The sequence below is a fragment of the Gambusia affinis genome, linkage group LG07 (genome assembly GCF_019740435.1).
Source record: "Gambusia affinis linkage group LG07, SWU_Gaff_1.0, whole genome shotgun sequence".
In the NCBI taxonomy this organism is placed as follows: Eukaryota; Metazoa; Chordata; class Actinopteri; order Cyprinodontiformes; family Poeciliidae; genus Gambusia; species Gambusia affinis.
In genome coordinates, this window is record NC_057874.1 from 1,950,481 (window position 1) to 1,971,731 (window position 21,251).

Consider the following 21,251-nt stretch of genomic DNA (forward strand, 5'->3'; position numbering starts at 1 on the left):
ATATGAATTAGGTGCAAACTATCTATAACTATGTATGGCTGTAATAAACAGGAAGTAGAGGTTGCAAACTAGCATTCATCCACTCATCTCAGAACAATGGAGAGAGGTTTTCAGGAATGTGTTGCTAGTGAGGAAGTTGTAACTGTTCTGTCATGTCAACTAGTATTGCTGACGTTTTGTTCAAATGCAATTCCTTCCCATCCAGTGGAGGGTCTGTGCCTTACCAGAGGTACAAAACTCTGAAGTCCAAACCTGCAGGTCAGAGGGGAAGATTCGCTCCACGTTCTTTTTATGTTTCAGAGGGTGTGCTCGTATTATTATGCCATTACTATTATATTAGTTGGAATGGTCTCAACATGAAAATATTACCGTTTATCGCAATAATTTCTGGGACAATTTATCGTCGGGCAAAATTAGTGATCATGTCAGGCCTAGCGGTCCATGCTAGTTTGCAATGCTTTGCGTGGCCTGGTTGATTCTTGTCAACCTAGCAGATGGAAATATAGCTAATTTGCATTTTGTTTTCTGCGAGATTTTAAAAATTTGCTTGAAATTCGTATGACAACTGGATGAAAACCCAGCTTGTGTGTCTGCAGCGCTGTTTCAGGAACTTGTGCACCAACTCAAGACGAAAATGGTTCAATTTCAATCAATTACCAAAGCAAAGTAGCATTTTAAAAAGTTATTTTTGTATTGACTAGGTTAAAATAATGACTACTTTCAAAACCTTAATAGATTGTCAACAACAACAAGTGAAACTCTTTGAAGCAGGCAAAGGTGCGTTAAAGTATGGCTTCTGAATTTCACCTGGTGACAAAATGCTTGATTCTTTCAGGAATAAATCTATTAATCTAATGGCAGTAATGGCTGCTCAAGCTTATGAAGCTGGATAAGCTAAGGTCGCTAATAAAAAAATCTTATGAGATGCATGGAAAAACTAAAGGCAAACATTAATAGAGTAATTCCAATTAGCAAACTCACATAACCACTGAATTAAATAAGGAATCATCAGGGATATTATAAACATCTAATCTGCCTTTCCTCCTCTGCCCTTACTGTTGTTACTTTATCTTCTGATGGAAAGTGTTTTCCTCCTGACTCTCATTATTCCACCACTACATGACCTTTCCATAATCCTTCCTCTTTTTTTTTTTTTTTTGCTCATTAATTTAAGACAAATCTTCTGAACAAGAGCTGCTGTTCTGTCCTTCACGCTGGAGCCGGTCCCAGGCAGCAATCAGCTGCTCTTAATGAAGTGTGAGCTAAACACACACATTACAGTTAAACAATTGTATAGCGCAGCTGCAGTCCTAACATGCTGTTTTGGGGCAGAGGAAACGAAGCAGCGCCACTTGAGGGATTATAATGGATCAGCCAATGGGAGGCTGATGTGGGTACGACTGACCAGGCTGATGATGGAGTTGGAATACAAACTGCTCTGATTTTCACAGCTACTGTTTCTAGAGTAGTCTGTTTAACAACTGGCTAACAAATGAATCCCCGAAAATAGAATATTAAAAATGCAAACGTTTTGTGTTAGAATTATGAACTTGGCCTTCAAGAGCATCACACAGTCTCACAAATGTAAAATAGAAGTCTTCACTTGACCAAAGGAATCCCAGAGGACTAAGAAGTGGAAGTAGGAGTAACAGAATCACTGTAATGGAGTTTATGGGGCAGAATATTTCCGCAAATACCTGTATAAAAACAAACCAATGTATTAAAGGGACAGTATTATGTATTTTCAGGCACAAAGTTTCACTTTATAACACAATTAAGTAGCTATGTCACCTTCAATTGTTATAAAAGTGCTATATTAATCATGTCACATATGAAAGAAATTTGACTTCATAATTTAATTCCTTGAAATTGGGTCTCTGTCTCTTTAAAAAAAAACTCCTGCTCTTTGTGAAACTCAGCCTTCAGGAAGTCATTACAACAAGGCTCCTCTATTAAACCTTTAGCAACGTTTTTACCAGCATTTCACTGAGAAGTAGCTCCTATAATGAGCTCAGGAGCAATCAAATATATATGTGAACAGTTAATGACCTCACAGCGACCTCACAGTGCATGTTCTTCCCCACATGCGCAGAAGAAGAGTGTAGATGTCACACAACAGTGCTCTGTTTAAGGAAGTAACAATGGATGGCTCACAGGCTGTACTGAAATGTAATTTCCCTTTTGGGATTAATAAAGTATGATTGAATTGTGTATGGGTCAATTTTTAAAGTTATTCAGGAATGGGAGGAGACAGGATCGTCACAAAATCACAATATGAAGGAAGCTACGAAAAAAAAGCACCACTGATACCAATGGAGTTTTATGGAGCGTTGACTTCAGGGTCTGTAGAGAAGAATGTATGGATGTGAAGTCAGAGCCCAGAGTGGTGGGATTGTGGTGGGATGTATTTCAGTGACATCTTTCATCATTTCTTAATCATTATTTTTCATTGTTTATATTCTGATTTGCAACATCTGGCTTCTTCTGCTGGAGAACCATGACATATGTCTCATATCACTGGCATAAAAGTTGCATAAAATTCAACAAGACCTTTCAGACGACACACGCTTTCAAAACATATCCTACTTAACATCAAGGAAGAGGCAATAATTGTATTTTTCTTCTTTTGATAAAAACATTGGCATTGGGCCATTCAGAATGCTGTGAAAATAACTGCACTTGGGTAGCATTTGCACTTCGTAGCCTAATGTTGCTATCAGGGATCTTATTCAAGCCTTATATTTATTTATATATGAGGCTTGACCAAAAGTTTGGACACACGGTTGTGTCCAAACTTTTGGTCTGTACTGTATATGACATATTGATACTTACATCCATTTAGGCAGGAATCATTTATGTCCTGGGTCTTGAAGTTCTCGTATTTCATACTTCACTTTAAGTCAATCCTACATTGACTGACCTGAGGAGAGAATCATTCTTTTACTGGCAGCTTGTTGTTTTGCCATAAAGTTGGAAAATAAGATATCTAAAGCTCACCATGCTTGTTCTGAACAATGCTTGAAGCAAAAACAAGCAAATGATCAGTTCTGACCACACTGTAAAATGTAATAAGTTCACTTTACTTAAAAAAAGTTAGGAAACCGATTGCCTCAAAATCTTCAAGTAAAGTAGCTAATTCATTTTAAGGTGTTATTGCTAAAAATAACTATGTTTAGACCACTCAGATAAAGGCAGTAAACCTGAGTGCCGTTAACTCAAAATCATTAATTGGGTTAACTGTAAAATATTCATTCAGACAACTCATGCAATGGCAGTAAACTTGAGTGCCGTTAACTCAAAATCATTAGTAAAGTTGACTATAAAATGTCAATTATGACTACTTCAAATTGTGAGTTATGTCAATTAAGCAGTACTCATAAAAATAAGTTATACTTACACGTTTAAGAGTTCACATTACTTGCAAAATATCAGGAAACCAATTGCCTTGATATGTTCAAGTAAGATGAACCAAAAGTGTTAAGTTATTGGAACGAAGAGCCAACAGACAACAGTTTGAATGGAAAAAAATGTTTAATAATTAAACAAGTTTACCTTAAATACAAGGTTCTCAAGTGTGGTTACATACACACTAACCTGGAAACAAAGTTTTCCATAGACTTTTTTTAGGGAAAAAAAATGACACGACTTTTTTTCTAGGGTAGCCTTCAATCTAATATTGAATCCTTCAAATGGCCCTCAGTCTTTAAAACTTTGAGAATCCCTGCTTAAATGTCTTTGTTGACTGGTGTGAAACAAAAACTCAATTCTCAATACTAGAGCCCAACATTTATCATAACATTGATAAAGTAAATAATGAAGTAGTGAAGTGAAGTAATGTTTCTCCTCATTAACATAAAACCATTTAGTAGAAATAAAAATCACTTTTCCAATAAGGGTAAAGGTATCAACGTTGATCCATAATGTCACATCACATTCACTCATTGCATCAGAAGATTTTTGAGTGATTGTATTTTTGGTTTTAGGGATTTATGTTCAAGTGAGAGAAGCACCCTTTGGATGAAGTCAAAGGTGTACTTCAGTTGTTGAGGGTACTCCAAATTCAGAGAATAAATAAGTCCAAAGAGCAAGCACATGGCATGTGGAAGATTCCCAAGATCATTCATGACAAGACTTCCTTCCAAAATGATGGCAGTACTTGAAGACTGGAGGTGCAGTGAGTCAGTGGAGGCCTGCCTGTCCTCAGGAATGATGGTCAGGATCCCAATGGGGGTGTGAGACACGTCTGGGTCTTCGCAGTCCTAACAACAATAGAAGCAACACCACAATTACATATCAACGTAACACTTCTTTAGGGTGACCAGACGTCCTCTTTTTCCCGGACATGTCCTACTTTTCAGACCTAAAAAAATGTCCGGGGGGAATTTAAAAATCGTTAGGGATTTTGGTCAACTGCCTCAAAACACATTACATAGCTTACAGTGCATTGTGATTACATTGCCACTCCGTTCCACTACTCCATTCCAGGTTTCTTTGTATGGCAAAGAAATCGGTAGCACATGTGTGTACATGTGCTACCGATTTCTTGTGCTACCGCTGATTCTACCCCCCCATCCCCCGTCTCCCCCATCTCCACCCCCCGTTGGCGCATGTGTGTCCGCCAATTCTACCCCCCCGCCAACAAAAAAAGAAGTGTCCTCCTTTTCAGAAACCCAAATCTGGTGACCCTACACTTCTTCATCACGGCTGCTTCTCCTACAGTTTACAGCTGTCCTACCTATGGCAGTCTACTCATCATAAGCCTTCTATAACAGTACAGCGGCTTTTTTAACCCGTCTTTATCCTTATCCCTTTTCCTTTTTTTGTTTTGCGCCCCGGACAGCTTTTTTGCTCTGCCGCTCCATCTTGTTGCCAATAAATAAACATGATATTTTCGACTAACGTTAGTCCCAGGCATCGCTAAATCATTACACATAAAGTTAACCTCAAAACCTGGACTTACGGATGAATTATACGGCCGAGATAACGAATATAAGTTTGCTAAAAAACAGTGGGACTTACCGTGACAAAACTTAGCTGCAGCAACCGTCGTATTGTTGACAGTTTGGTGCTTCTTTCAAACACGTCGTCACTCGTCAGTGTCCAATGCGCATGTGCGTTCAACGAGAGCTGCCGAATGATGCCGAGTTTTCTGCTGGTTATGCAGATGCGTTTTGCTCACTCATAACTCCAAGTTCGGGTTACTTGCTGCTGATGAGTTTGATTACTTGCCTCAGTAGAAAGTTGTCTTTGCTAAGTTTAAGTTAGTATAGTCAACAGAGTAAGCTGGAATGAGTTCAGGTCACTTTTCTTTTTGAGTACACTTTACTTTTACATTTTACAGTGCAGACATGTAGCTGTGGGAGCCGTTCATCCTGTTCACCTTTGACCTGACCACCAGCCAATTCAGCAGAGGCCTACAAGCACACCAGGGGATGGGGTGTCTGAAACTAGCACTACACTCTGGGAACACAAAGACTCAGGCAGTGGGCACACGTCCAAGCCAACTCTGCTGCCTGTATAGAGCCATTCATGTCCTTATTTGGATCAGAGCTGTGGCAGAAAGGAGCCTCTCTGTGTCGCCGGTGTCTGTGTCAGGAAGATTTGTAAAGACCCCAAACTAGAAGCTTAATCTTATTTGCTTAAGAGTGAAAAGCTACAAGCAGAAAAACAACAAAAACCATCTAAAGCTTGTCTCTTAAGGGGGCGGTATCAGGTGTTTTCCAGGCACATAGCGCCATATTATATCACAATCAAGTAGCTATGCAACCTTCAATTGTTATAAATGCCGAATATCCAAAGTATGACTTAAAATAAAATTTTCCATGTAATTTTGCTCCTTGATATTGGGCCTCTGTCTCTTTAAGAAGTTTCTGTTCTTACTGAAACTCCACCTTCAGGAAGTCATAACAATCTGGCTCCTCTATGAACCCTTTAACAACGTTTTTTACGTTTTTGCTCTGGGAAGTAGCTCTTATGATGAGCTCAGTCGAGCCTCAGTTTCACCAGGTGTTTGCTAATTGCTGCTAGCTAGTCTGAAGGAGCTGAGTGTGAGAGGGCTGTTTTTTGAGGCAGAAATTCAGAAGTTAGAATTCTGCAGGAGGAGGAGCTTCACCTGGAAGGTGGAGCTAGGTCCACATAGGCGTTTTGCACAGCTGAATGGTTACCATGGAGATTAAAGGATTTCTTAAATATGCAAGAAAGAATAAAGGCAACACTCTAAGTATGATTTTGATGAGGGAACAAGATTATAACATGATATAAAGCTCAGAAAAGTTGATTTTACATAATACTGGCCCTTTAAGCTTTTCAAGTCAGAATCATCCATCAAGTTCGGCAGCCAGCAGAGTTTCTGATGGCGCGTTCCCACTGCTGGCAGTGACACAACTGGTGAGATTGCTGCACAAATATGGCTACCAGAGTGACATCAATCATGACATGAATTATAGGCGAGCCTCTCATTATTGCTGCCAACGTCAAAACATGAGCGAAAACTAAAACTGACGGATGAGATGAGAGCATCTATGGGCGAAAGGCACCAAAAACTGCAAAGCAATCAGAGAAAAGCTCGCAGTCACATGAAACGAAGCGCTGATGCCAAAACAGTGAGTGGTTTGAGGCGACGAGAAGTGCAGGTGGAGGGGGGGAGTGAGAATGTTCTTTGAGGAAAGATAACACATATGCCTGAACGATCAAACACTGAGCAGAGAGGACCACCTAAAGTAGAAAAACACTAACTTCCTCCACACCCACCGCTGAGACGGACCACAGCTGTACACACGCCAGATACTCACGCCGGAGCCTCAGCAATGAAGTTCAGACCGTCGTCACGGCCGAGCCTGCTGAGCATAAATCAACAGGCTTATTAATGGAGTCAGAACCCGACACGGAGACACAGAGGGAAGAGATGGTTAATGGGAACAATGAGGGGAAAGAGAATTCAACTCTGATGGATGGAAGTAACAAATTCAACCTCTGGACAAGAAAAGGGAAACTGCAGCTGTGCTGTGAAAATGTTTACAGTTTTCTAATAAATACTCCAAATAAAACATCTTTACAGTCACAAAGTAGTAAATAGCTATTTGCATATAATTTTAAAAATTATAATAGTGTCTTATGATGCACTCTAGTCATAATTTTTGCTCACCTGTGAAATGAAAAGCTAACTTCAATAAAATCAAATAGTTGTTTTATGGTTTGTACTGAATTAGATTCAACTTGTGGGTTTTATTTGGGCTCTTAATGATTCCTGATATGAACTGGTTCTGTAAAAACATGAACTGAAAGGAGCTGAACTAAACCGAACTATAATGTCAATGAAACAAAACTGAATTTTGAATGATGAACTGAATTAAAGTGAATTGAGCTACATTTAAATTCAAATTAAACTGACTTCAACTAAATATAATTTAACTGACTAAATTAAGCAAAAGATAAATCTATTCAATGAAACATGTTTAAACTGTTGCTTTGTTTAATGTTTTAAATAGACGACTCTTTAAAACTACAGTTCAAAATTAAAGTTGTCTTATGTCTACTGTCCATTAATTTTATTTATTTTTTTATCTTTGTTTAACTATTCAGATTAAAAATCTTGTTTGGCCAAAAGGCAGCAAAGGTTATGCAACTATTACTACTATTAACAATTAAAATGCTATACAACGGGCGTGCTCCGGTGGCGTAGAGGTTAGCGCGCCCCACGTTTGGAGGCCCTCAGTCCTCGACGCGGCCGTCACGGGCTCGATTCCCGGACCCGACGACATTTGCCGCATGTCTTCCCCCTTTCCTGTCAGCCTACTATGAAAAAAGGGACACTAGAGCCCACAAAAAGGACCCCCTGGTGGGGAAAAAAAATGCTATACAAATAATTATCAAAATTCTTGGTATAACCCAAATAAACTTGGGCTCTGAGTCATTTCTTCGAGGTGTTCCTTTATGTGAGTTTGGATCATTAAGCCACACCAACCTTTTAAACAGAAAGCCTCACGCTTTCTGAAACCGCTCTGCAGATCAGCATTTGCTCCTCTAAAACCCTGTCGAAGGCCACGGAATAACTGAAGAGCTAAATTATTTATTCCAGTAGATTATTGCTTCTTCTCCTCAGAGCGCTCACTTTCCAAAGCTTCTTTCAAAACGTGAAAACATTGCTTTACTCTTGACCACCATCTTTGTTTTAGTGTTTGTTATTGTGAAGCCAATTATCAGTGGCTGCACAATTAAATTTCCCAGCCATAATTATACCAAACAAACAACAAATTAAATGAGCTACATCTACGATTTGTAATGTCATATTTTATCTCAAGGCATAAGATTTCAGTCTGTTAAAAGGAATGTCTGATAAAAGTGAAGTCTGTCTCCTGAAGCGCTAGCCGGTGAATCCTTCTGGTTTTATTTCCCATGAGACACCATTCTTCAACTTTCTTTACCTCTAGGTGAAAGACCCGTACCTGTTAGATCTTTCATGTCTTTAAAAGAAAATGCACAATTGCACAAGTGATAGAATCTTCTTGTTCAGCCAAAAATACATACAAAGTAATGAAGAAAGTGCATACTGGGGTAACGCATTCACATGGTGTATGCTAGTAGCATAGAAAGCTGATAGACTTGTGCTGTCCCTAATGAGCCTCTGCTTGGTTTTAGTTGACAAAACTCACACATGAAGATCATAAAATTCAAATATAATATTGCCATTACATGATTGCTACTATCATGTAAGCTCAGTTTAACCTGATAGACACTTATTGGAGCAATAGTTCCAGCTGCATCAGAGCATCTGATCACTGTGTGGAACTGAGGCAGCATCAAACACTGCAAGCCTCCGCAGAGAGCGGTGAGAACATCAGAGAGAACTGTACAAGCACCACTACTATCCCAGCAGGGCAACCGTCTCCAGAAAACACAGTGTAGAGCTAGGCTCATCATCTGTGATCACGCCCCCACACCCTGCACACTTTAACCACTTGGATTCTGACAGAAGAAACGTTTTAGAGGAGAAGAAGGAAAGGGAAGGCTTGATTTTACAGAGATCAATGTTAGTGCAATTCTCCCAATTAAAAACAAAATTCAGCCAACCTCCAATTCCTTTAAACCATAAAATCCTGCAGACTCACATCATGTAATCACAGAACTTACAGTCAAAATGCTTAGATTCTCCTCACCACAGAGGTAACTGCAGCAAACGGCAAAACCACCTGAAAGTTCCACTAGCAGCTGAGTGAAATATGAAATGCCGAACATGGCCAGAATGTTTTAGTCTTACCTGAGCATAACTCTTTGTTTGATGTTTCAACAGTTTGACAATCTTCTGTCTTCTACTGAGGACAGATTTGTGGAGCATGACTAGCTGTGAATAGATTCTGGCATCTCTGCTGCTCCTCCAGAGTTAACAGAACTTTTGGCTGTAATACTCCGGTCAGTGTAGGAGGATGTCCATGTCTTGGTAGGTTTGAAGTTGTGTCACACGGCATTTTCAGAGGATGAATTTAACAAAGCTGCATTCAAACCTTGGGAAATTGTCTCTTAAAGGGGCCAATAACCATATGCAGCATCAACATCTGATGAAATCAAACTTTGACTGGTTGATTCGTTCCAAACCAGTAGATGGAAAAACCCTTAATAAGCTTTATTCTCTTCTTTGTGATATTTTTAAAAGTTTGCTAAAAATTCTCATGACAACTGAATGGAAACATTGCTCTTTCTTTGTTGGCCTATCACACTGAGTCCTGCAAAAATCAACGTTTGTTGTTGTAAAATGACAAAATATGGATAACTTCTAAGGTATGTCACTGTACTGAGTGTATTATGTGGTGTGTCTCTGAAAGCTGCTGGAATACTGGCTACCATTAGCCACAATAATAAAAGTTCCTCTAGCAACGAGTCACATGCTACTGGAATTTGCATGAATTGCCAGTCTGTGGAAAGTCAATATACAGTGAGTGAGAACAAGTCTCATATGTAAGAGCAAGCCAGTGAATTTAATTTTTTAGATGTTAACACATAGAAATAGAAACCGTTTTGCACAATGAGATAAGTCCTTATGTTGCAAAGTCCACTTGCCATGTTGAATAAATGTGCAAAGTTCTACTTTAGGCTGAAGAAAGACTCAGAAACAAATGCGCAGTGTTCCCATTTAAAGTAAAATAATAGAATCAAAGGAAATAAAACTAATTTAGAATCCACACAGCGAAGATAAATAGAGTTTTCTCCCTGAGAATTAGAGATCAGACATCATTTACAGGCTTTCCAACACGATCCAGATTGAAAGGCTGGATGAGGATACAGTGCAGTTGATCCTCCACGAGGCTGAAACCACAGCAACAACAGCGAAGTGGAGCAACAAAAGGCTAACCACACAGAAAACACACACACACACACACACACAATGTTTGTGGAGTGCGCCCACGGATCAGAACCAAGAACAGTAAACACAGACTCTAATCGTGAGTGCACAGTCACCGCTGTGGATCTGCACTGCAACCTGTTGGACCAGTTCAGAACATCAGATCAGCCCTGAGCAGAAAAACGGTGTATTGGTGAGAAACATAGAGAGCTGTACAGCAGGACCAGCAGAGAACGGCAACACGGCCAGCATGCAGACTGCACCCACCTGTCTCACCGGACATCTGGTGCCCAATCATCATTCAGTATAATTACCAGGGAAACATAATGCAGAGGTCAGAGCGAACCCTCAGCCCTCAGATGAGTTTTATATCTTGTGATGCACAAAGAGGCAAGAACAAATTTCAATCTCGGACCACAGGCTTTAAATAGCTGTACTTTACCTGCAATCTGCAGTTTAATCATCCCAAATAAAACATTGTTTTTATGCTAATGGCACTGAATACATTCAGAGACACTGGGTTATTTTATTTTATTGTTTTTTTTAGAATTGATTTCTCAGTTCTTGACTTTTGCTAACTCCGTTTCAGATTTTTCCTGGTTGGTCATGGTAAGGTTTGGGTCAGAAAGCATCAGTAGATTTTAAAGGGTTCACTGTAAGATACATTGGAAGGTTAGACATACATTTTGTCATACATTTTTCATTCAGAACTCGCATAGAAGAATGTTAGTGGCAGCAAAAGATTTGAGGCTGGGCCAGAGGTTCACCTTGGACCAACCTAAACACACAGCCAGAGTCTCAATGGAAGGGTTTAGAACAAAGAATGGTCACTCAATTCATTTCAATTCAATTTAATACTTTATCTACCAGTGCAAAACTGAGGAAATCAACAATCCTACTAATAAGAGAAATGAGCACTGACAGAATTAGTCTTCCTCCACAACTGCTGGATACCAAGGCTTTAATTAATGACTAGCAAGTGTGAAGTAGCCAAAGGAAAACAATGGCTGCTGGTGGAGCTTGTCAAGAGATGCCAAAATAGAGTAGTTGGAGAAAGATTATTTCCGGAGCAGACTTCTGCAAAGACTGAATAAACAGCCTGAAAATAACAGACGACTGTTCTCTTTCCCCACAAATACAAAGCTTCCCCACAACATGCATTCTGCTGCTGCAACACAGAGGGAGCGTTGAGCACCGTTTTGAACGCCAATAGTCAAGATCAAAGTCAAAAACAACACAATGAGTCTCATCCGTGAGAGGCAGGAGATTTGTTCACAGAAGGCGGCCGTGACGAGGGAGATGACTGTAGTTAAGCAGAGGAGGAGAGAGAGGGAAAGGAGAACCTGCTGACTCACGGCAGTCATGGGGCTGAGGCAGCTCTAAAGCTCCTCGCTGCTTCTCCTTCAGAAGGACACGGTGATATGTCTCTCATCAGCCCTGAGACGCCGTATGAGCGGCGATTGGAAATAGAATGGTCAAATAAAACTGTCTCGGGACATGAAATAAGTCCCCTTTCTCTCTTTGAAAACAGAATGATGCAATCTGAGGGAGGTGATAAATTCCCCGAAGCTGTGTGAAGGCAAACCAACAGCAAGAAAATAAATAAAAAATACAAATAAAAGCCCTTGATCAGACAGACAACAGCAGGACTACAATTGCTCTGGGAAAGGATTCTCAATAGTGGAAGGACCAAATAAGTGATCACTGCTGTAGGCAAATCCCTGACACTCTATTCAAGCTGAATAATGTTGTAGGCTGCCCTGGAAAATACAGTTTTGACACATCTGCAGTGGAGGCTGCATTATTATGGGGCTTAATTCAGCTGCCTTACAACAAAAAGCACGCCACCACTGTGATTATAACTGTCAGACTCAAGGACGGCAGCGCTGTAATGCTAGGAGGGAGTAAAACAGAGGAGCACATGTGGCAAACAAACACGTAGTCTCAGTGTAGTACTTTGGGGTAGTACTGAAATTACAGCTTTGTCAGCCAACAGTCAATACTACACTGCGACTCATCTGCTATTAGGTGTCGGGATTCTCCGCTCCAAACCTTTTAGACCCAAACACCGCCTACTCTGTGTGGAACAAAGACAAGATCCTACCTGAGGTCCATCTGGACAGCTTTTAGAACTGAACCTGTGCCTGGTTGGGAGATGAAAGATGATCCTGAAAAAAACTGAAATTACACTTCCTGGCAGGTCAGAAATCCAAAAAAATCAGACCTGTTTCAGGGCAGCGAAGGCAACATATCACTACTAAATTGGGCTAATACAACTCTTCAGTATGGGAGCTGCTACTGACTGAAGAAAACTACATTTTTAGATCAAGTAAAGTTGTGCACACAAAATAGAGAATGACTACATTTATATCCCGTCTTACCTGGACCATGAGCCACAGTGTTTTAATAACCAGGTGAAAGCTACATGTCTCTTCATTGCATATATTTTGACAGATGTGTTAAATATTAATTCATACTGAATGACATAAATTAAGGAGTGAACATTACCGACTGCAGCTGTGAAGAAAGCTAAAGAAAACTGTTTGAAGGATCCCAACATGGACGCAGTCCCCCAATTTCTAAATAAATGTGTCTTACACACCAGAGTGACTTATTGTCCAGAGAATACTCCATACCTTTCATAACAACTCAAGCAAACGTCAGACTCTATTAACACTGATATGTAGATCAGTAGGTAACTTGAATAAGTTGACTACTTTCTGAGTCGCTGTTGACCAGATCAAACTTTCACTGAATTTATAAAACCTTTGTCCACTTGGTGAAAACACAAAAACAGAATTTCATATCAATGTTTTTTTATCATTCAATCCATGTTAAATTAAAGCCCTGCTCATGTTAACAGGATATTGTTGGAAAATGGGTTTTATGTCTTCCAATTCTCTGGAGAAACTCACATTCCTCTACAGGAAGGGGAGTTTTGGTGAGAAAATATCACTGCTAATTTTAAGAAACAATGTCCAAATTAGAACAGGAACATTTTGCTTTAAGGGTAAGCAAATGACACTGATCACTTACATTGACTTCTAAGCAAATAAACAATGGCGTCATAAACTGTGTATGATGCTCTGTTCCTGATAAGCACAGCTCAGAAACAGACCTTATAAACCCGCTCCGTTCTGTTTGTCCTTCAGAGGACGTTGTTGGCCCCCAGCAAACAGTAAAACCACCCAACTTTATGTTCAGCTGCTTTTTTATGATATTACTAATGCAAACACTGATGCTGGGATGATGATTGCAAATCAATACATTCCACAGCATTAGGTCAAATCCTTGTTCTAACCAAATTACTAAGCAGATTGCGCCAATTAAGATAAGGATGAAGATAATTTATGATGTGGAAGTGGAGTACCACCATCCTCAAGGAAAGTGGTGTGAAAAATACTGGAATGCAGTTGAGAGAAGTCACACTGAAAAGAGGCAGACATGATCCACAGAGCAAGGTTTAATAATAAAAAGTAAGAAGAGTTCTGCTCTCACTAAAGGAAGTGTACTTAAAGTAATTGAACTACACAAGTGCCTTATGGAGACCACTTATCAGGGAGGATATTCAAAAAAATGAGCTTCAATCTTCTATGGACATAAAGATTGGTCCTTAGGGAAATAGTAAAAGACCATGAGTTGTGTTTTATTCTGTTCTGGCATCAGGGAAAGATGAACAGCAGATGAAATTATCTACCTCTATCAAGGCTTGTGCCTACAGTACAAGGTGCTCTGAATTTATCCAAGAATGATGCGGCTTTGATTTAGAGAGTCCTCACAAGTATAGAGGACACTGATGTGTGTGTTCATGTGACTGGTCAGTGGAGTTTAGCAGACAGGAAGAGACGTGACCGCACTCACCAAGCAACCCAATCATGACGGGTCACATAACGTTCAACTGGGCCAAAACCAATGACAGCCAAGTGGAGAACATCCACACACACACACACCCACACACACGCCAACACACTGCCTGCTGTCAGCAGCGCAGGTCAGATCGCAGCAACCTCACATCATTATGCAGCTGTCTAAGAATGCGCTAAATGACACAGCATGAACCAAATCGACTACAAGTGGAGAAAAAAGGCCGTCTTTATTCCACCCCTTTGAATCCGACAGGTAACCAGCAGCAGCCCATCTTTTATTTTTCCCCGACACTGATGTAAAACTAAAATACAAAACAGTTGAGTTAACTTCAAGTGCAGGGAATGATTGCTTCCAAACAGAACAGAAGAGGTCAACTTCTTCGGATGCTTCATACCAGCTCATCTGAATTGCAAATGTTGGGCGGCAGCATGCTGAGCTGCAAAATCCCAACAGAAGCCTCTGGCAGCTGAAGTCAATACACAAAAAGTGACATGAACTCACCAGGAGCGAGACTTTGCCTTCACATGGGCTCCATGTACAGGACAAATATGGAGAATCTTTATGTTTGACTCACTTGAAAAGGTCTGACCTTCATGTAGTTTACTACAAAGATGAAATGTTAGCTACTTTGCTAATGAGATTTGAAAGCCATGCTGCCATAGATTATAGTTCCAGCAGTCTGGAGGAAGAGGATGAATAAAAGACTTTTAGAAGCCCACCTGTACAGCAGCAGGAGGGGAGGGGGGTTAGGGGGGTGTTAGCGTAGCAGCAATCCTCTATTGTTCTCTGTGCTCACCAGTTGTACCTCACTTTTTTGGCACAAAATGGAGTCACCGTTTGCTCTTCAGGTCAACTGTATGGTAACTGCCAGAAGGACGTTTCATAATCACTTGGACAAATGATGACTTTAAAGAGTCATTTCTATAATTTACTGTTAATATTTAGCTCCATGACTCTGATGAATAGCATCTACCTGCAGGAGGTGAGTCAGCTCTCTGGCAGGTAGTTATTATTTTGGTTTGATCGGTCATGTTGCATAAGAGTTAACCGACATAGAAGGAAGTCATTACTACAATCAACAATGAAAAAATGGAAATAGGGTGCAAGAAAAGGGTGTAATAAGTATGTGTGATTTGAAGATTTTCGTGATGATAAAGAACATTAACATTATGTTTTCTGTACTCTGATATGCTCATATTTCACATGTATGTCATTTGCTGCCATATGTCTATTCTCTGTATGAAAGTAACAGCAGCAGGACGTATGATGGAACATTGTCCACAGAAGCCAAACGGTTCAAGAGGATCTGTATTCTTGAAATGTTTTATTAATGTTTATGACTTTGCATGGTAAAGGTAGAAAGCGTGCAGAAGCAGAAATGTACTTTAACTTGTGCAAAGAGTTTTATCGGTGTACCCTAGTGATAAGCTAATGTATGTTCAGGCAGCTGAAGCTAGAGGAACTTGCAGAAGTCGTACCTTCCTTCTCACCCATAGCAACTCTTTAACCAACTCTGGTGTCTCCTGAGCTTTTCTGTAGATCTGCATAAAGGAATCATCTTTACAGTATGAAATGATTTGTCTAAGGGTACCAAAGTAGGAAGTAAGAAAGTGCCTAAAAGGAGTAAGAGCCATTAATTGACTGAATGGCCAAAGACAAGCAATCTGCTAAACGACACAGAACTTTAGGATGTCAAAGTCAGTATGACATGCTTGAATTAGAGCTGTCAAATTCAAAACCTTATGGCATTTGGACTTTAGATCTATTTTTTGATATTCCCTCATGATAAGTGTTATGGCAAAGGTTACAATCCCTGAACATAGTGTCATTTAAGGCAAGACTTCTGAACCTTTACAGCAATGTTAAGGTAGAACAGAACTGGAACCACACATACATATGAAACTGAGTCACATGTCGTCTCAGGACTAAAGCAGGACATGGTGACTAATAATGAACATGTCAACCAGCTAATGTTGTTTAGCAGTAAATCAGAAAACAAGCACTAAGCTCCCTTTGTTTGGCCTTGTGCATTACCAAATCGCAACAGCAGCAGTGTAATCAGGATGCTGTTTTAGACACCTGTATAGTATTTACTTTGAATAAGCCTTCAACATTACAAAACCACAGGTCACATAGCCAGATTTTCTAACATTCCCTTTCATTCACCACTCAACACTGGCAAGAATCATTGACTCAAGGAAGGACATAATTAATCATGCAAGCTCTAAAATCTTTCTGACATATTCTCAATATCACTTATTAGGCAAAACACAGGATTAATGATCAAAACAATAATATTAGCACCTGATTCCAAACTGTCCACAGTCCAAAGGAAACTTCTGTAGTTTAATAAAATATTGGAAAACCTTTTAAAAGGGACTCTTAGTGGGTGTATAAATCAGATTATGACAAAGACTATAAATGTATGGAACCGAGTTTCTAAGGATTTTATTTTAAGCCCTATTATATTCTTGCTGTACAACCGTACATAAAATAAATATCTAAGTGATACAATATGATATTAAATGTGTAGATTATGTAAAAGAAAAGTCTGCCTGAGCCTGTAAAAATACTTCCCTTTGCAAAGTGCAAGGCCACACTAGGCATCACAAAACCTGGAAGACTGTTTATGTGCATCTCCATTTTTGCAACATATTGTGAAACCAGCACTATGTGAGCAGCGCATTTCAAATAATGGAAAGTCTGGAGGAGTGTGAATATGTCTGCACTCAAAAGCTCGTTTGAATCCCATCACACCGAAAAATGAAATAAGACAGAAAATATTAAATCAATACTCAGTTTAAAGTAAATCAGGGGATTTGAAATATTTTTAATGTGTATTTATGTGAATCTTTGACTTTTTGCACTTGCAGAGCAGTCCCATCAACAGTTAAGATCAAATCTGAAGAATGTGATGCAGCTGAAGACCCACTAAAACAAAACCTCTTCTCTTTTGTTTGAGTCGTTTTGTTGAACTGATGGTTTTTCCCTCAAGTCAAATTTGAAATCAAAAAGGCTGCTCAGTTTATCTGATCTGAAGAGGATGTTGCTTGATTTTAGTTGTGCAAGTTTTTTTTTATTGTCTTTGCAGGGTTAAGTTCATTTGGATAACCACAAGATAACTTATTAATAATGTCCTTCATCAAGAGGAAGGACATTATTATCATCATGCAAGAAATCATCATGTTTGTCTGATTTCTTGCAGTTCTTCATTATTCACCTCAAAAGTTGTTTTTACTGTGTGTTTTCTAAAACCGGCCACATGACCCTGTGAACTTCCTGGTCATGGACGAGGGTCAACAGAGAACCTTCCAAGTGTGTATTATTGGGTGTCTACTTCCACTTACAAGACATCGAATATCAGGACGAACATTTAGATAACCAGTGATGTAAAATATGGGTTCTTCAAGGCTTCTAATAGCAGACTATCTGTCATGTAGGTGCATAAATCAGAGAGCTACAAGAAACAAAAACTACACCACACTTCCCTGTTTAAAGGGAAAGGGTTGGGGAGAAATATGTTTATATGGAACATATTTATATTTTAGAACCTTAGACATCTTTAAATGGATTACAAGATCAAAGTAGTTTTTAATGCATTTGCATTTGATAACAGTTTGGATTAAACAGTCATGTTTAATGACTAACTGTCATTCTGAATGTTTAGCCTCTGGCAGTAACAGCCTCAACAACACTTCAAAATGCCATTTCGCTGTATTCTCAGGTGTTAATAAATGGTCAATAATTCACATATCACATGATCATTTTTAAGATAAAAAGAAGTCCTCTTATAGTTTCCTCGGATATTCCACAGTAGGCCAGAATATTTCTACATAGGCTGTGACAGCCGGGGGAATAATTGTGAAACTATTTGCATAGCTTGTAAGGAATTGCCTAAGCATGCTCCACCTCTGCAGACAGATTTGCTCACTGAAGTCAGCCTTCTGCACACTGAACACTGACAGCTTCATTCACCGTGAGCTGAGGGCAACTTTAGTTACTCTATGTTTCTGAAGACAAAAAATAACCACATTGTGCTGCTGCTGGTGAAACATACAAAATAGTTTGAGAGCCCAACGCATGCTAAGTGTACAGTGCCTTTTAAAAGTATTCACACCCCTTGAACCTTTTCACATGTTATTATGTCACATCCATACACTTCCCTGTATTTTAATGGGACTTTATGAGAGAAAACTACAAAAGGCAGTGTATGCGTCTGGAGCGCAAAAAAGCAAAGAGCTCTATGGTTGTGCTCTGAGTGTGGAATGAATTTGTATTCAGCACTGTGCTAATAGCAGAGCTAATTTTTTACTTAGCGCTTTAGTGCTTAGTGCTTTGAAAAGGCTTAGCTCACTTAGCTTCCTCCACATTCATTTTTCCTGATAAATTCTAAAGCACTAACTGACTTAGTGCTTTAGAAAATTTTGAATAAGAACAAGATATAGACCTAAATATGATATCTCCAGCCATTGTAGAATGTGTAAATTATCATGTAAAAATTTAATTGGTAGATGTACTGTGAACTGAAGTTAGCACTTTAGCACTAGCTTCTGCTTATTATTAGTGTAGGGCTTCAGTGTTAGCAGAATAATTGCTTACAATTTAGGGTTAGGATTAGTATAAGTAACTTTTTAGTTAGCAGTGTCCATCACTGGTATTCAGCCTCTTTGATACCTGGAAGTAGTAAGTAGTACATGGAGTCACCCTCAGGGTTAAATAATTCCAGTATAATTATGGCTGTTAAAGCATAAATAAAGTAAGTGTAAAGAGAAACCGCTGGAAGTCATACTGTCAGTTTTTGTGTTTGTAGGGGACGGCGTTTGTCATCTGGTCAGAGGACAACACTGTTAAATGTTTTGGCCAAGATGCCGAAACTGTACGGCATGTATGGTGGAAAACTAACACCCCACCCTCACAGTGATACATGGTGTTGGCAGCATTATGCTGTGGGAATGCTTTTCTTCAAGCTAATCAGTACTGATGGGACGATGGATAAGGCTAAACACATGAGAATCCTGGAAGAAAAGCAGCTCAGAGACCTGAAACTGGAGCTGATTCAGCTGGACGGTTCAGATCAAAGCATTTCCATGTGTTAGAATGGCCCAGTCAAAGCCCAGACTTAGATCCAAATAAATCAGAATATGTAGCAGAATTTTTAAATGTGATGTTCATAGTTGCTTTCCATCTAATCTGACTGAGTTTGAGGTATTTTCTGAGAATGGGCAAAAATGTCAACATGTGAATATCAGACGGACAAAACACAAAAACACATGAAGCTGACGTAGCAACGACAGAAAAAGTTCTACGGGTATGAATACTTCTGCAAGACTCTGCATAAGCAAAATGAGGCTGCTGAGTTATTAGCAATGGGTGTGTTTGAGAACACAATGACTAATCCAAAAGCAGATCCTGACGGGCTGGGCCATGAGCAGAGCAGCTGATCTCTGAAGCTTTAAAAAATGACAAGAAAGGTTATGGCGTGCTTAAGAGCATTAAAGTAGCTCGTTTTTCACGCAGCGAAGGAGGAACCCGGGTAGGAGCGTGTCCTGGTTTCTGCCTGCTGGTCGTGTAGTCTACACACTGACAGGGCCAGTAGGCGCAAAAAAAAAAAAAAAGAAAAAAAAAGAAAAAAAGAAAGAAAGAAACGACGCAACAACTTGCTCCTGCTTCATTCCCAGGATTTTTTTCTTTTTTGTCTTCACCCCCCTCCGGCAGGGAGCGCAGGGTAAAGTCCATGCGTGTTAGAAAATGATCCGGTGTGTGGAGCAGCCTCAGTTCGAACAAATTGTCTTTCACCACAGCACAAAAAAAAACCCCGCCATCAGTTGCGAATTATGCGCATAAAAACAAATATAAACAGTAAAAAAAATAAAGAAGAAGCATTTAAGGAAACAACACCGTGTTTACAACGCAGTCAGCTGTCAGAGCAAAAATACAACATGAATTTGCCAACATACCCTCCTGTCACACAGGCATCCAGAGGAGGACCATGGATGGTGCGCACCGTGGGGAGTTCAGTCCTGCTGCCGCCGCTCTGTGTTTATTTCCCGGTTAGAAGGAGAGGGAGTGGGTCGGTGTGCTGCCGGTGTAACGCCTAATGAGGGAGGGAGGAGGAGAGAGAGGGAGGGACGCTGTCAGATGCTTGGAGTCAAAGAAGGGGAGATTTACACACACACACATATACACACCCACACGCACACTGTGGGTGTGCATGTGGAGATGAACACCGCTCGTGCCTTTGCTGCACAAACCTCCGTCTCCGTCAGCAAGTTTTCAAATGTAAATAAAAAATACGCCAACAAGGTGACATAATCTCTTGTTATGATGTGCTGCAGTCACGCGTTTTTGCGTGGAATGACTGACCGCCATACGTGCGTGATGTGCACCATTGAAGCCCACCTGGAATGGTTGCGGGACAGTGAAACATGTTTCCTTCTTCGGTGAATGAAATATTTCACCCCTCCAGCAGCTGCTTCAGGAGGAGCTGCTGTTTCGCGCTGTGTCGTCAGGAATGCACGGTCCCTCTCTGATCTCATCAACAGCAGCCAGCCAACACACACACACGCACGCACACACACACCATTTATTAACACCCGCTCCTGTAAACACGGGTGACAGGAGCTCGTCAGTCAGGTATCACTCCTCCATTGTGCGCCTCTAAATTAACAATGTATTATTTTGAGAGGCGAGGTTGGTTTGATAGAATTAATCAGTGAGAGATTGCTGCTGCTGCTGCTGATTTGATTAATCGCTCTGCGTTTCCTCAGGGAAATGGAGACACATTCAGCAGAATAACAGAATTAAAGGAACATTGCTCCGGATTTCAGCAAAATATGTTAGCGTGCAGGTCGGGGCTGTTTTGTTAGCCGTGCAGTAGAACAACTCTACAGGTGGAGTTTGTTGGCTGGACGGTAGACCTCAAACACTTTGCATTGTTGTTATTTAGAACACAGCAGGAAAATGCAACCCAGATCGGATCTTTTTTTTTTTTTCCTTTCTCAACTCTTCCACAGCAGTCTGATCAGACAGATCAGATCTTCTCAGCCAC

General features: G+C 40.1%; 1 protein-coding gene across 6 annotated transcripts in view; it reads right to left on the reverse strand.

The window, feature by feature from the left end:
* Positions 1–20,691, reverse strand: part of LOC122834663 (protein 4.1-like) — a 115,684-nt gene extending 94,993 nt beyond the window's left edge. For 2 of the 6 annotated variants that reach the window (XM_044123315.1, XM_044123317.1), the window contains exon 1: positions 20,161–20,406. The gene's annotated coding sequence lies outside the window, so the exon portion shown is untranslated. Of the gene's footprint in view, positions 1–20,160; positions 20,410–20,602 lie in introns of those variants that run through there. The other 4 variants (XM_044123314.1, XM_044123313.1, XM_044123316.1 and 1 more) reach the window with 4 other exon arrangements.
* Between the last annotated feature and the right edge of the window lie 560 nt (positions 20,692–21,251).